Source organism: Platalea leucorodia, assembly GCF_965183815.1.
Source record: "Platalea leucorodia genome assembly, chromosome: 12".
Classification (NCBI taxonomy): Eukaryota; Metazoa; Chordata; class Aves; order Pelecaniformes; family Threskiornithidae; genus Platalea; species Platalea leucorodia.
In genome coordinates this window covers 14,783,865-14,797,265 of record NC_138834.1, presented here as the reverse complement: position 1 = coordinate 14,797,265, position 13,401 = coordinate 14,783,865, and the positions used below count along the sequence as shown (strand labels likewise).

At 55.0% G+C, this 13,401-nt stretch overlaps 1 protein-coding gene across 4 annotated transcripts in view; it reads right to left on the bottom strand.

Moving 5' to 3' along the window:
- Nucleotides 1-13,401, bottom strand: part of RBM19 (RNA binding motif protein 19) — a 79,506-nt gene that overhangs the window by 31,108 nt on the left and 34,997 nt on the right. The window lies entirely within an intron of this gene.

The window sequence follows — 13,401 nt, the reverse complement described above, 5'->3', positions numbered from 1 at the left end:
CATCCTTTCCAGTCGCAAACCTTAACAAAGCAAAAACCTTCTTTAACAGAACCGCTATCGTTCTCCCTCTAGGAGACCTGCAGAAACCAAGGACCCAGCCTGCGTGCCATGCCCTGCTCAGGGCAGGCACAGAGCATCTCCAGGTTATCAGGAGGCAGGGCTGCTCCTGACCACCATCAAAACAGATTTATTTGCACCTTTGAAGAGAGGCACAGCATACGGGCACGAGCCAGAGCATAGCCCCACAGGGACCTATTCTCTTTCCAGAAGAGCTCCTCCATCCCCAAAGCCTGTTGTAGGCACTGTGTTCGCAAAGGTGTCATCTCTCTGCTCCGCGGATGCTGGCCATCATTTTTAAGACTGGATATCCTCGCTTTAACAAGTCACTTGGGTACCTGCATTTCCCATTCCGCAGCCAGCCACCCAACCTCCTTCATGAGCTAGAATAAAAACTGGTGTTATTTAAGCTTGCTGAATTTATAAGGGGAAACAGGTGAATTTGGCAGATCCAAGTCCTGCACAACAACCCCCAGATCCAGCAGTGCTTCAGACAAGTTTTCAAATGCCAACGGGATGGAAAGTCGGGAACGGGGAGATAAGGGAGGTCCCGTTTAGCTGGAGGGTGTGGGGTCGGGCTGGCAGCATCCGCGCTCCACCACAGCCCAGCTGAAACCTCGTCACAGCGTGCCTGTCCCCGGAGAAGGAACTTGTCACTTGAGGACCAAAGCACACAGCCATCCCACCAGCCTGGGCCTTGTCCAAAAAGCCTGAAAACAGACCCAAAGGCAGCGCTCGCTGGACACCCCTCTCCTGTGCCGTCCCCCGGAGAAATTCCAGGACAAAGCTGATGCTTTCTCTGCATCCGAGCTCCTGCTTCCCCTTCTCCTCCCCTCCCCTCACGCCCATTTATCAAACACATATGCACAAACTGCAGGCAATAAATATTTAATGTGGACCGGGTCTGAATAGATGTGTTATTTTATTTGAAGATCTACACACACGCGCGCATACACAAAAGGAGCCTGGGATGCAGCAGTGCCAAAGAGCACCTGGGAATAAACACAGTAAAGGCCATAAACGCTCTCGTGAAATGATATAAGCTAAATCCTGGGAGTTAACCTGGTGCACTGGCAGCATGACCAGGCATTCATCTACCCAATTTCCTTAGGCAACGTGGTGTGTAAATGTACCATTATGAAGCCTCAAAATGAATCCGCACGTCTCCTCCTCGGCGCTTTCCCTCCCTCTCTCCCTCCTGCCCCCTTCGAGCTGGCGCTACGCAAACAAACAAACAAACCCGAGCGGAGGCGAGGGAGCAGCCTCGGCCGGCGGGGATGCTCGGCTCCGGGAGCAGCAGGAGCACCGTGGGGTTTCCAGCAGCAGGAGGGTCCTCCTGCAAGGGGGTGTGGGCGACGGGGGCCCCGGGAGCTCTGCAGGTGGCTCCTCTCCCTTGCAGCATCCCTGTAAGATCTTGAATGCTGCAGCTGGGTTAAGGGAGAGGTAACGAGAGAGCTTCTGGCCCAAGCAGATAACCATCTAGCTAGGAAAGACAGGCGGCGGGTGGCACGGGCAGGGGAGAGCTTATCGGACAACCCATCGCTCCGTGGAAAACATCATAGGCATTGCCTGGGGGGAGCAGAAGATCTGCTAAAGGAATATGAGCAGAGTATTTGCTAAAAGGTCTCAAACAACACTTGCTCTGTGCACTAAACACCACGTGTCTCCCTTTGACACCGACACGCAACACGTAAGATGGGCACGGATGGGCAAGGGGGTGCCCAGCAGGAGCAGGATGGCTACGGACCCTGGGGCTCGGGGTCCCAGGGGGAAGCTGTGGTGACCCACATCAGCCTGGGCAGAGACGGGAGAAGCTGCCTCTTCCCTCCTCCCCAGCTCCGAGCAGCCCGAGCTACCCATGCTGGGAGACGTGCGGAGGCAGTGGGGACCCGATCCGGAGCAGGGCTGGCCACAGGCACCTCCCTGGGGCGAGGGCTGGGGGGAGGCAGGACAGCGGTACCCACCAAGAGACGGGTCCATTGGAGGATGCTGCTGCACGGCTCCCAACGGGGAGCAGGCAAAGCGGGGGGGGGCAAGGAAAGCCGAGGGGCACGGCGGAGACAGGGCTGACCTCGCTGGGGCTGCGGAGTAAAACACCCTCCCCCCCACTGCGCCGCTAATTAGAAACCACAACATAGCAATTACCATCCCGGGAGCTGCGAATGAAGTGGAGAGCCCGGGCCTTTAATGTTCTCCTCTCCAGCGCCAGGCAGAGACTCACACCTCTCTTTTCCAATTATTTCTTCCAGATTTGGGGGAAGAGTGGCAGAGGCGGAGGGAACCCAATTACCCCTCGCAGTGCCAGGCTCCCGGTACCCAGGGAAGCCAGGTGCCGCCGTGTTTGCTCCCACACCGGCTGCGTCGAAGCTGCAGCCTTCCAGCTCTGGGATGGCTGCGCACGGATCGCACCACGGCTGCCACGGGCAAAGCCACAGGAGCAGGGATGGTGGAAGAAAAAGGGATGCAGCTCATCGCTCGGGCGAAACGCGAGCAAAATTACACGGGAGGGAAGAAAGCAGCTTTTATACAGGCTGCTAAACCGCAGCTTGCCCGTAAGATCCCACCGAGCTGGTTTAAAACAACTGCTTCCCAGGGGTGGGGATGGCTGTGGAGGCAGGGGGGCTCACAGCAGCTCAGACCCGGTGTCGCTGCCACCTCCTTCTCCTTCCAGCACACGGCTCCAACGGGCGCAAACGGTGTGAAAATGCAGCACACGGCCCAGGGGTGGGGGGTCCTCTCGGAGCTGACGTCTCTCTCCTCTCTCCGTGGCGAACTGGATGGAGATCAGAAAGCGCTGGCACCAAACCCCACTGCTGCTGCGGAGCGCAGCACCGTGCCAGGCTCCTCGTCGCCGGCACGACGGTTTACAGGGAAGTCCCCGGAGTTAGCGTGAGCATGAAACCTGAGCGGTTTCTGCATTCATACCCACCAGCATCCACGTCTTCTCCACGTGCTCCTGAGCCCCTGCACCAGCGCTGAAGGACTTGGCGGCTGTGGGAGCAAAGCCCTTTCCTTCTTGAGACACTGACTTATTTGCAGTCAGCCTGGCTTAACTTTGCAGAAGACGGTAACCTCCTTTCTGGTGAATCCTGGCCCCGCCACGTGCCTGGCCTGGATTTCTGGCAGAGCACCCCCGTGGTTCTTGGTGGCACCATACCGGGCTGCGATTTCAACCGTAAGGAGTGCAGCCAAGGTCTGCGTCAAGAAGAAACATCTTATGTACACAGCTTCCCCATGGAGCTGCTCACGATTAATATAGGCAGTTTTGTGGGTGGCAGCAAAACCGAAGAGCAAGAACTTTGCCATGGAGGTTTGCAAACCCCCAGCGACCCACCGTGCACGCAGCTGCTCTGTCGCCCCGGTTTCCTTCCCTGCGTGTTCGAGAAGAACGGTGTCCGAAGGGCAGTCCTCTGAAATCCCGAGTGGGGGTCAGGGCCCAGAGGGGAGGGCAGAGCCCAGGCAGAAGCGTGGGTGGGTCTGGAGGACGCGGCTCTCCCGGCCTCCCTCTGCCCGCGCTCCCCACGTGCTGCAGGCAGCTCGCCAGCCGGGCTGGCAAAATCCGTCCTCACGCCTGCGCTCGCTCTCCCAGCCTTGGCATGTTTTCACGCTGCTGGCTGGAAGGGATGACAGCCCCGAACAAATGCTGCAACTAAGATATTTCCTAAACGAGAACCTTTGTTTCGTGCTGATCCAGATTTACAAAGGCAGAGGGGAGACCAGTAAAAGCCCGTATTGGTCCTGGCTGAGCAACGAACCACACGGCTGCGGAATAAAGACAGCCACCACCTTTCCCTTGACGCGTCACCGGTCCCAAGCTCAGCAGAAACACACGATGTTCCCAGAGATGCCAGAAGGGACATCCCCTCCCTTCCACCCATGAGGGATCCAGCACTTCTACATGGCATTGCCGGGTACCAGCCACTCTCCCGATGCTTTGGCAGCTCTTCCAGTGGTGCTGCAGCCACCCGCTCGCTTCCCTGGCTGAACAGAAAGGGAAGAGAAGTAGATTTCTCCTCCACGCTGTAAGACGTATGCTGCAAGCTGGCTGCAGGTCAGAGGAACATCACTCCTTGGGATTGTAATTATATCCTTCTGGCACAGGCCAGCTGGGAGGCAAGTCCTTTGCCTGCTAATTATAGGACATTATATTGCTATTAAACAGAGCACACTCTAGCTCGGTAGACAACACACTGCTCACTTGGCTTTGCCTGTTTACTAGAAGGTGCTTGCGCATCCGCCATCAACACGGAGGGCAGAGGAGGACGGGGATACGGGTGCTCTCCAGAAGTCCTCTTCCCTCCTCCGCCAGCACGACACCCAAGTTCCCACCCTGCAGCTCCCTCCCTTCCCATCACCGCTCCCCTGCTGCCAGCATGGCCCCAAACCCACCGCAGCATCACCAGACACCATCTTCTGCCGCTGACTCCTCCATCTCTTTTCCCAGCTCCTCTTTTCCCATCGGGTTTTGTTTGAATTTCTGCTCCCTGCTTCCAAGTCTCTCCCCAACCTTGCTCAGTCCCTGATGTCTAGGTCTGGCCCCATCACTGCCCCAGGTAGTCATGATGGCTGTTCGCACACGCTCGTTCATGGGACGGGTACCTACAGATGAGGCTGAACATTATTCCAGCTGGGAAGTGTCCCTTCCATTTCATCCTGTTCCCTGTCTCAAATAGGAACACTTAAACTGCAAGCTGCTTGGGACAGGCCAAAACCTGTTCAGCCCTAATCATTATTTTCAAGTCCCAAACACCAAGATGTGTTCATCATGCTCGATCTTGGTGCGCCCTCAGCTACGAGCTGATCAAGGACTCTTTAGTTGCCAAGCTCTGTAGGGGAAAGCACAACCGATGCCGCGAATCCATGCGATGGTGGGAAAGACGAACTGCTGCCTGCTGCCAGAAGAGCAGACCTTCTTGGAAAACAAACAGAAAAATCACCCTGAGGTCTCTCCAGGCATGTACAGATGTCCCACTGCAGGGGATAGTCCTAAACCCTTCTCTCCGGTTTACCTCCCTTCAAGAAAAACAAACCAGCAATAACCACGTTGGAAAGCTGGTCGTGAAAACCTCCAGCAAGGCTGCCAGCCTTCTCGTGGGTTGCCATCTACTGCCACCACCTGCTCCTCTCTCCCCTCCTCTCCTCTCGCTGCCTTCTCATCCCCGAGCCCTGACGCTGTCTAAATCCCCCCTCGTGACTGCTGGCAGCCCTAGGATGGAGCTCAAGCGAATGAGCCAGGCAGCGTAACTGCTCATCAGAAATGGCTCTGGGCAGGGGACAACGCGTCCAAGAGAGACAGAAGTCCTACCCTTCCCTTGCTGCACCTCTTCCCCAGCAGCAGGCTGCAGCCATACGTCAGCCCAGCAGAATTCACTCAATTGCTTTGCAATCGTCTTAATTTTGTTGTTTTTTTTTTTCTCCCCCTCCTCGCCCCCATATAGGACCTTCCCTCCCCCAACAAATTACCTCCCTGCCAGTCTCTGCTTCTGCGCCGATTTGCTGATTATCGGGGGGCGGGGGGGAAATAATGGTCCTTTTTCTTTCTTCCTCCTTTAGGAACGCAGGACCCTGGCAAATGGTTTTGCCCCTGGGCTGAGCCGTGGCCAGTTCCACCCCCTGCATGAGGGAGTTAATGAAATACGCAGCGGAAGGTCCCTCCCGCCTCCCGCTCCAGGACTTCAGCTGACTCCAGTACGGCTAATCCCATTACAAGAAAATAACGTGGATAATTCAAGCTAATGAAATCGTTACAAGAATGTGGACAGCCAGGGGTGGACATTCAGAGCCAATTTAACACTCCTTGGTGTTGTTATCCCCAGCACAGGAAATATGTGAAAGGAGGAAGGGAAAGGAGAGAGGGAGGAAAAAAGCCCTCCTCTCTTGTTAGCTTAAATCCTGTTAGAGAGTTCAGGAATTAATCTGCCACCTCTCTCCCCTATTACCGTTATCATCATCATCATCATCAATAACGTCTCCTCGGTAACCTCTGAAAATTAGCAAATGAACGCGCAGGAGGGCAAGGCAGGAGCGAAGCCTCCCGACACGCTGAACCCAGTGCAAGCTGCCACTGCCTCCGTCTCCAGCAGAGCCACGGGGCAGGGGACGACGGGTGGAGGGACTCTGCCGCAGCCCCGGTGCCCCGGTGGACCCCCAGCTCACGGCTGCAGGGATGAAGCGATGGGGAAAAGCCTCGCCTGCCCTGGCCCCACTGCGAAGCCGATCCTTCGTTCCCACAGCGGCTCCTCACCTGCGCCGGCCGGTCCTGCTGGATCATCAAATCACCTTCAAAGCCCCTATGAAAAGCCAGCGGTACAGAGGAGGAGGACAGCCACGTCGGCGCCTTGTTCTTTACTACATGGATCATCAGTTTTTCCAGCTTCCTCTCCTCTTTGCCCAGGAGCATCGTCTTTGTTTGGAGGCCTCTTGATCTGCTGCCGCAGCAAAATTGGGTTTCACTTTATGCGATTCCTGTTCTTCGGTGCCAGCCTCCTGCTGCCGGGAAAAGCATTCCTGCCTTCTTCGAGCTCAGCTGCTTCCAAGCCACGGACCCCTTCCTGAGGCCAGTTTTCTGGGGGAGACCTGGCCACGCTGCCCAGAGCCACCCGTGGCGGGTCCAAAGCCAGGCTCCCCTCTTGGCCACCCGTGCCGAGGGAAACCGAGCACCGCCGGCACGTGTCTGGGCTCCACCATAGCATTTCACCACGAATCGTTCTTTCTGGTGCTGAGCATTTCCAGGCAGGAGCTGCCGGTCGTGCTGCACTCGTGGATGCAATGAGGTACCTCTTCCACACCACGCAAGCGAAGCACAGTCCTGTCTGCTTGCGGTCGGAGTTGCGGAAAGCCTCCCCATGATAAGATTTCGAAGCTATTCACGCCTGTATCCTCAGCTCACGTGGGATCATGAGTGTTCAAACACCTCCTGGATTTTCAGCTGGATACGGGTCGTTCCCACTTGTCCCTCGCCTGCACTTTTGGGTGACGGCAGGACAGGGTCACACAGCCCCCCCAGAGGCAGCTGCCTTCCCAGGGTGCTGCGATCTCAGCCCAGACAGTACACAGCTTCCTACTCCCCCCAAAACACCTGGAAGCTTTAACCAACTGCTTGACAGGGCAGCGAAACAACACAGTAAAGTGAAGGGGAGAAACTCCCAAGTCTCAGAGAAACTCCAAATCTCCCCAGGAGACAGGGGTCTCTAAAACAACATTTCTGAAATAGGAGCACCGTTTCACGCAGTCCTACAAAAACCAGGAATGGCATTTTCAAACCAGGAGGTTCTCCAGGATCGGCGATGACCATCAGGTCCTGATGGAGCAGGAGCAAGCACCAAGAGAGGCTGCAGCCCTTGAGCTACCGCTAAGGAGCTCAGCAGCGATGCCGGGGAATGAAGTGGGGACCCCAGGCTCCTTTTCAGCCTCCACTCCCCCGAACAGGCGACCTTGCGATGCCGGGGAATGAAGTGGGGACCCCAGGCTCCTTTGCAGCCTCCGCCCCCCCATACAGGTGGCATTGCGATGCCGGGGAATGAAGCGGGAGCCCCAGGCTCCTTTGCAGCCTCCGCTCCCCCATACAGACGACCTTGCCGTGCTACACCTCACCCGTTTTTCCAGCTCACCGCCTGCAAAGCCACAGCTGCTGTCTACCAACCTCACGCAGACATACAATGCTTCGATCAATCCATGAAGGCAGCAGAGGGACTCGTGATTTAAAAAAAAAAAAAAAAGTGCAACATGAGCGTCTTTGGTACGAGAAAGAAAGCAAAAGCCCCATGGCAAAAGCAGCAGAAGTCCTGCAAAAGGGTGACCCGGCCTTGCAAGAAAGAGAAGTCACCTAGGGATTTCTCTTTGATGGGAGAATTGAGGCCAGAGAAAGGCGCACGAGAAGCACGTTGCTTGGAGGGCTGTGGTGATGGGACACGTGGTGTCCAGCCTGGGTGGCCGTCCCCTCCCTGTCCCACGTGGAGAGCCTCTGATGTGTCACAGAGAGGAATTTTCCACCTTTCTGCCACTGCAGCACGAATAACACCTCTCCCCTTTTCTCAGGCTTTATTTCCACCAGACTTGTAGAAATCTACACCAGCCTGATTCCCACCTCGCGTCCCCTCAAATCTGGCTGGAGGCAACCAACGCTTTCCGAAAGCATCCCTGCCCGCGGCAGGGGAGGGGGGAGCGGGACGAGCCCCCCGGGACGCGCCCCGCACCAACGGCACCGTTCGACGTCTCCGGGATGCTCTCTCGCAAACACGTCTAATTACATCCAGACGGCGCTTTCGGCACACCTGCCACAGCAACTGTTTATCTTGCCGACGACTTAAAGAGCATCATTTGCAAAGTTTGCTAGGAAGGAAAGCCAATTAGCATGTCGCCGGCTAGGCACAAAGATCCTCTTGCTTTATCTCTGCCGCGGCTGCTCGGCAGAAGACCCTTTGGTGCTAATTCCCTCCCGCTGCTCCCCCCACATTGATTTGGCTCCTCCAGTTGGAAATACACAGCCATGCTTTCTCCCAGAAAAGACCCAAAAGCCAAATGGGTTGCGAAGGGAAGGGGCAGTGGTGGCGAGCCAGCCCAAGCTGCCAAACCTGCCCGTACGAGAGGCAGCGGGGCAGAGCCGTGCTCGAAGGAGGAGAGCCTGAGGTCCAGGGGCGAGGGGGACCGTTGCGATAGGTGTGGCAGAGCAGCTTGCAAACGAAGTGCGTGTTTTATTAATTTTTTTTAAACCTGTGAATCTGGGGAAGTGGCAGGCACCGTGCCTGTGGCAGAATAAAGTGATGCTTTGCCATAGATACATACCGAAAAAAATATCGTCCTGGTAGACACAGTGGCCAGGGAGATGCGGTCTGGGAGCGGAGGCCCGCAAGGCTCCCGCATCCCCGTCCCTATTGCACCCTCCCAGGTTCCCCTCTCCAGCCGGCACATCTGCCCCAGCACATCTGCCCCGGCCCAGCCTCACGGCTCAGGACCCCCGGCACCCCCTGCCCAGGCTTAGCAGCACCTGCGCCGGGCAGTCCTCGCCCATCTCTCCTCCTTCATCCCCATCATCCCGCTGGGTCAGGGCTCCTCCATCCCAGCTAAAGGCTGCGACGGGGCTCTCCTCTCTCCTACCTCTAAGTCTTTGCATCTCCTACCCCTCCTTGTCCGCTCAGCGCCCATCTCTCGCCGGGTACCACCAGCCGACTCATTTATCCGTGGTGTTGGTTGACGTTTCGCTGCCGTGCCTCCCTGACATGACCCCACGCGCCCCGGATGAAAGGTCCCAGCTCCAGCACATGTTGGAAGCCCACAAGATCCACCTAGAAGCCGGCCCTGGAGAAGCGAGCCCAGCTTTTGGATTGCCCTCACTCCCCATCTCTTTCACATGTGGAAAACTAAGCAAAGTTTAGCTTTTTTTAGATTTATCGGATTTTGGACCAGATCTTCCGCTGCTCAGGATCACGAATACTGCCAGTGCCAGAGACTGTATGGACACAGATACGCTTCTCCCAAGGACCTGTGAATTAACCCACAAGATTCCTGCTAATATTAAGCCCCATTTTTTGCGGATGGCTCCCTCAGGATCGGCCTCCCTCGGAGCTCGCAGCAAAGCAGGATCACAAACACGACAGCTTTGGCTCCAGACCAACGCGCAGCCACGGGACCTTCCCCCTCCTCACGACGCCAGACCAGAAGGCAGGGCCTGTTTCCCATCGCTTAAACGGCTTGTTTAAAAACGTAGCAAAACATTTTACCCCTTCTCTATTTATTTTCCTTAACAGTTGCTTATGAGGGACCTTATCAAAAGCTTTCTGAAATTCCAAGTAAATTAGTCATTAGGCAGGTTTTCAGAACAGTAATTAGGCCACTCCATGCCCCTGATGTATTATTTACCTGAGAAGATATACATAATTAGGGCTCTTCTTTATAACTGGTATTACACGCACTAAATTCTACTCCAGTCTATCGTGTAATTACGCAATTAGGCTGCATGCTAAACAGAAAGAAACCAATTCTGAAAACCAAGCAAAAAGAAAAGAAAAAAAACAACTGTAATTATTATTTTTTAAATCCTCCATCACCAGCACAGCGGCAGGTCTTAAAATTTTAATAGCCCTCCACTTAAGTCATTTTTAAACAGGTGCCGCAACCAGGTTTGGTTTCTTAATTTTGCCGCATTTAATCCTACTTTGCGCGGTTTAACGTCGTGCGAGAGATTTGGTTCCTTAAAGAGATTTGCTTTAAAGGCTAACGTTAAGGGGGCCTTTCCCTTCCCCGGTCGGCACAGATTTGCCGTGCCGGTGGAAGCGGCATCGCATTGTCTCGCGGCCTCCCTTCGCCGCTCCTCGGCCCCCCGCTCCTCCCAAACGATGATTATTTTTCAACAGCCTCCCGGCTCGCAGCTGGCAGACAGGTACAGTTGCTATGGTACGACCGTCACAGTAATTTAGCCCTACAGCGCTGGCTCCCGCGCCTGAATTTAACGGGGCAGCGTGGCAAAAAGAAAGGGGGGGGGGGACGAGCGCCAGCCGTCGGGTGTCTGCGGCAGGAGATGCTAACGTGCAGAAAAGCACCCAGCAGCCTCCGCGGGCCTTTCGGACGGAGGGACGAACCCGGCCGTCTCCCGATTTGTTCCTGCCTTCATCCTGGTCCGACGGCAAAGCGAGATCTCGGCTCTTCCGCGGATCCCCTCCTACCTGCGCCTGCCCGCAGGGCGTCGCGCAAGCGGAGTCACGTCTGTCCTGCCTTTGTGTCCTGGTCCTCGCTGTCGGAAGAGCGTGTGCCATGGGGTCTAACATATGGTGGGGAGGGTTTTTTTAATCTACCTATTGTTATACATTTATTTTAGAGTTGGTGAGATCAAAGAAAAGCGCCCAGGACTCGCTGAGCACACTGACACCTCCCGGAGCAGATACCTGCATATTATCCCCGTTTCTTTTCACGCTTTAGAGAAACGAATGATTCACTCTTTAGCTAAAGCATGAACAGATTTCCTTCCGAAACTTTACATCTCAATGCTCAAAATTTCCAAGCCCATTCCCAAGGCACCGGGGAAGGTGCAGAGCTGGCACGGGGAATGCCACAAGCTTTAGGAAGCCCCGGGTTTAAATACCACTGCTGGACTTGCACTGAACTCCGCAAGAGCTGGGGGTTCAAAGTCGTCTGCTGGTCCCAAAGACTGTGAGCTGGTGACTCGGAGGACTTAGAGAAAACTGTTGTTGGACACATGTGACTGAAGAGGTCATTCGAAACCAGCAGAGAGGTGGAAAATCCCACTCTAATGTTATTTAGGTTTTGCTGCTGCTTCTCTCCTCTTTTGCCACCTTACGGAGGGGACCTGTGCTCCCAGCCCCCGTCACCGCAGGGCTCGTCCCTCCTCTGCTGCCACGTCCCAGCCCTGCCGAGGCTCTGCCTGGGCTCTGGCCACCCTCCAGTTCTGCGATTTCCCCTAACCAGTGGCTTTCCCCTTGATGTTACTGTAATTTTTTTTTTTTTTTTTCCGGGGGGAGAGAAAAGACATTTGAGTAGAGCAAAGTCCAGCTCTACCAGGACAACTGCAAGAGGACTTTTCTTGAGCCTTCCCCAGCCTCCCATCACGCCAGGGCCACACTACAGCTTCCGATACCCCCTCCCATCGTGGCTCTCACCGAGATGTACAAACCACCACAGTCGTGACCCTTATATCCCAAACCCCGTGAAATCTCAATCCTAGCACGGACTTCAATGAGAGCCTCCAACGCTTGCAAAGCCTTTGGCGAAGCTTGCGCTCGTAAGCCCCAATTCTCCCCGCACGCAGCACCTTGCAGGACCAGGGCTTAGGAGCCACCAAGTCACCGCGGTAATCACCAGCAGGTCAGGATTTCAAAGGAACCCGCAGCTCCAACAGCACCGAGATTTGGGGATTTATCTCACCTGGGCTCTTTTGAAAATCCTGATCAGAGAGCAGCTCTAGTCAAAAATAAGTTATGCTAAAAATAGTGCTCACAGGAGGGCCCGGTACAAATCTCCACTCCTCTAGGATTCTTATGAGTCAGCTCGTTTCAAAGACAAGAGGAAATTTGTACAACTAGCAAAGCAGTAAACAGAGAAGGGAGCTTTAGCCATGCCTCATGGGCCCCCAAAGGGCAGCCGGGGCATCCTTCAGAGAAAGCAGCCTTGCTGTTAAGATACCGGCTGCACCAACAGTCAAAAATAAAATATATACATCTCAGATCCAACTGTAGGACCTCCTGCACTTAGCTGGAGGAGAATAAATATAGAAGCAATGAGATATTTATAGGCAGACAGCTATTTTAACACAGCTCTGCTTTAAAGAAAATCCTTATTTAAGTCTTGTCCCTGTAAAGCTGCAATATGACTCAGAAAAATAACCAGATTAATTATTTTCATCAGGAGAACAGAGAAACACGTAGGGAAGATCAAATGCATGCAAATGCATTAAGAATGTGGGAGCCCGAGTGAAGCGCTTCTGTTCTGGCGACTCAAATACAATACGGATGGTGAGATCTCCCGAGCGCAGGCTCGTCTCCGAAGAGCCCAGCCCGACCACGCTGAAGCCTGCCGGGGACCAGAACAAGACAAAGCATTAAAGACAGGCACACATCAGCTCCTCGGCGAGGCAGGCTGAGGGCCACCACGCCATCGCGCTCCCCTGACCAGCACCGGCCTCTCCAGAGACGCGACCAACAGCAAAACACTTGCTTTTCTCATCGTTCTGTAAAAGCAAGGTACTGTATTTACTCCAATAACGGTCCGATTCCCAAAATTGGAGGCACGGCTGTTACCCAAGCTACGACGGTTGCTCTCTTCCCGCTCCTGGCGTGCCCTGTCCTTTGGTCACCCCTTCCCAACAACTACACCGCCTGCTAAAGCTCGGAGGCTACTGTACGCAGCGGGACACGTCTCTACAGGTCACTTGGCAAACTCTCAGAAGACAGGAGGACAGGGAGCGATTGCACGGTGCAAGCATTATCTGAGCCATCACGGGATTCAACGATGATGTTCCTACTCCGTTTCTGCAGAAAGCTCGCCGCTCTCCACCCACCGGTCTCAGAAAACGCTTGCAACGACTGGATGAAGAGGAGAAAGGTTTGTACCACTGCAACCAGCAAAGAGCGGCAGTGCCCAGGATGGAAGTTGACAACTCCGGCTGATCCACCCACGGGGCTTTCTGGGCAAAACTGCAGTGGAAGTAACTGCTTGTTGGGTTCGGGGTTTTTATTTGTTTCCTTATTTATGTCTTCGCATGGAGGAGCATTTAAGCGCAGCAGGGCTGCACTGCCATAACGGTGTGATGGAGTTGAACAAGCAGGAGTGCGCGCATCCACGCGTAGGCAAGCCGAAGCCCACGCTCCTCGGCGCTGCCCCAGGGCCAGGCAC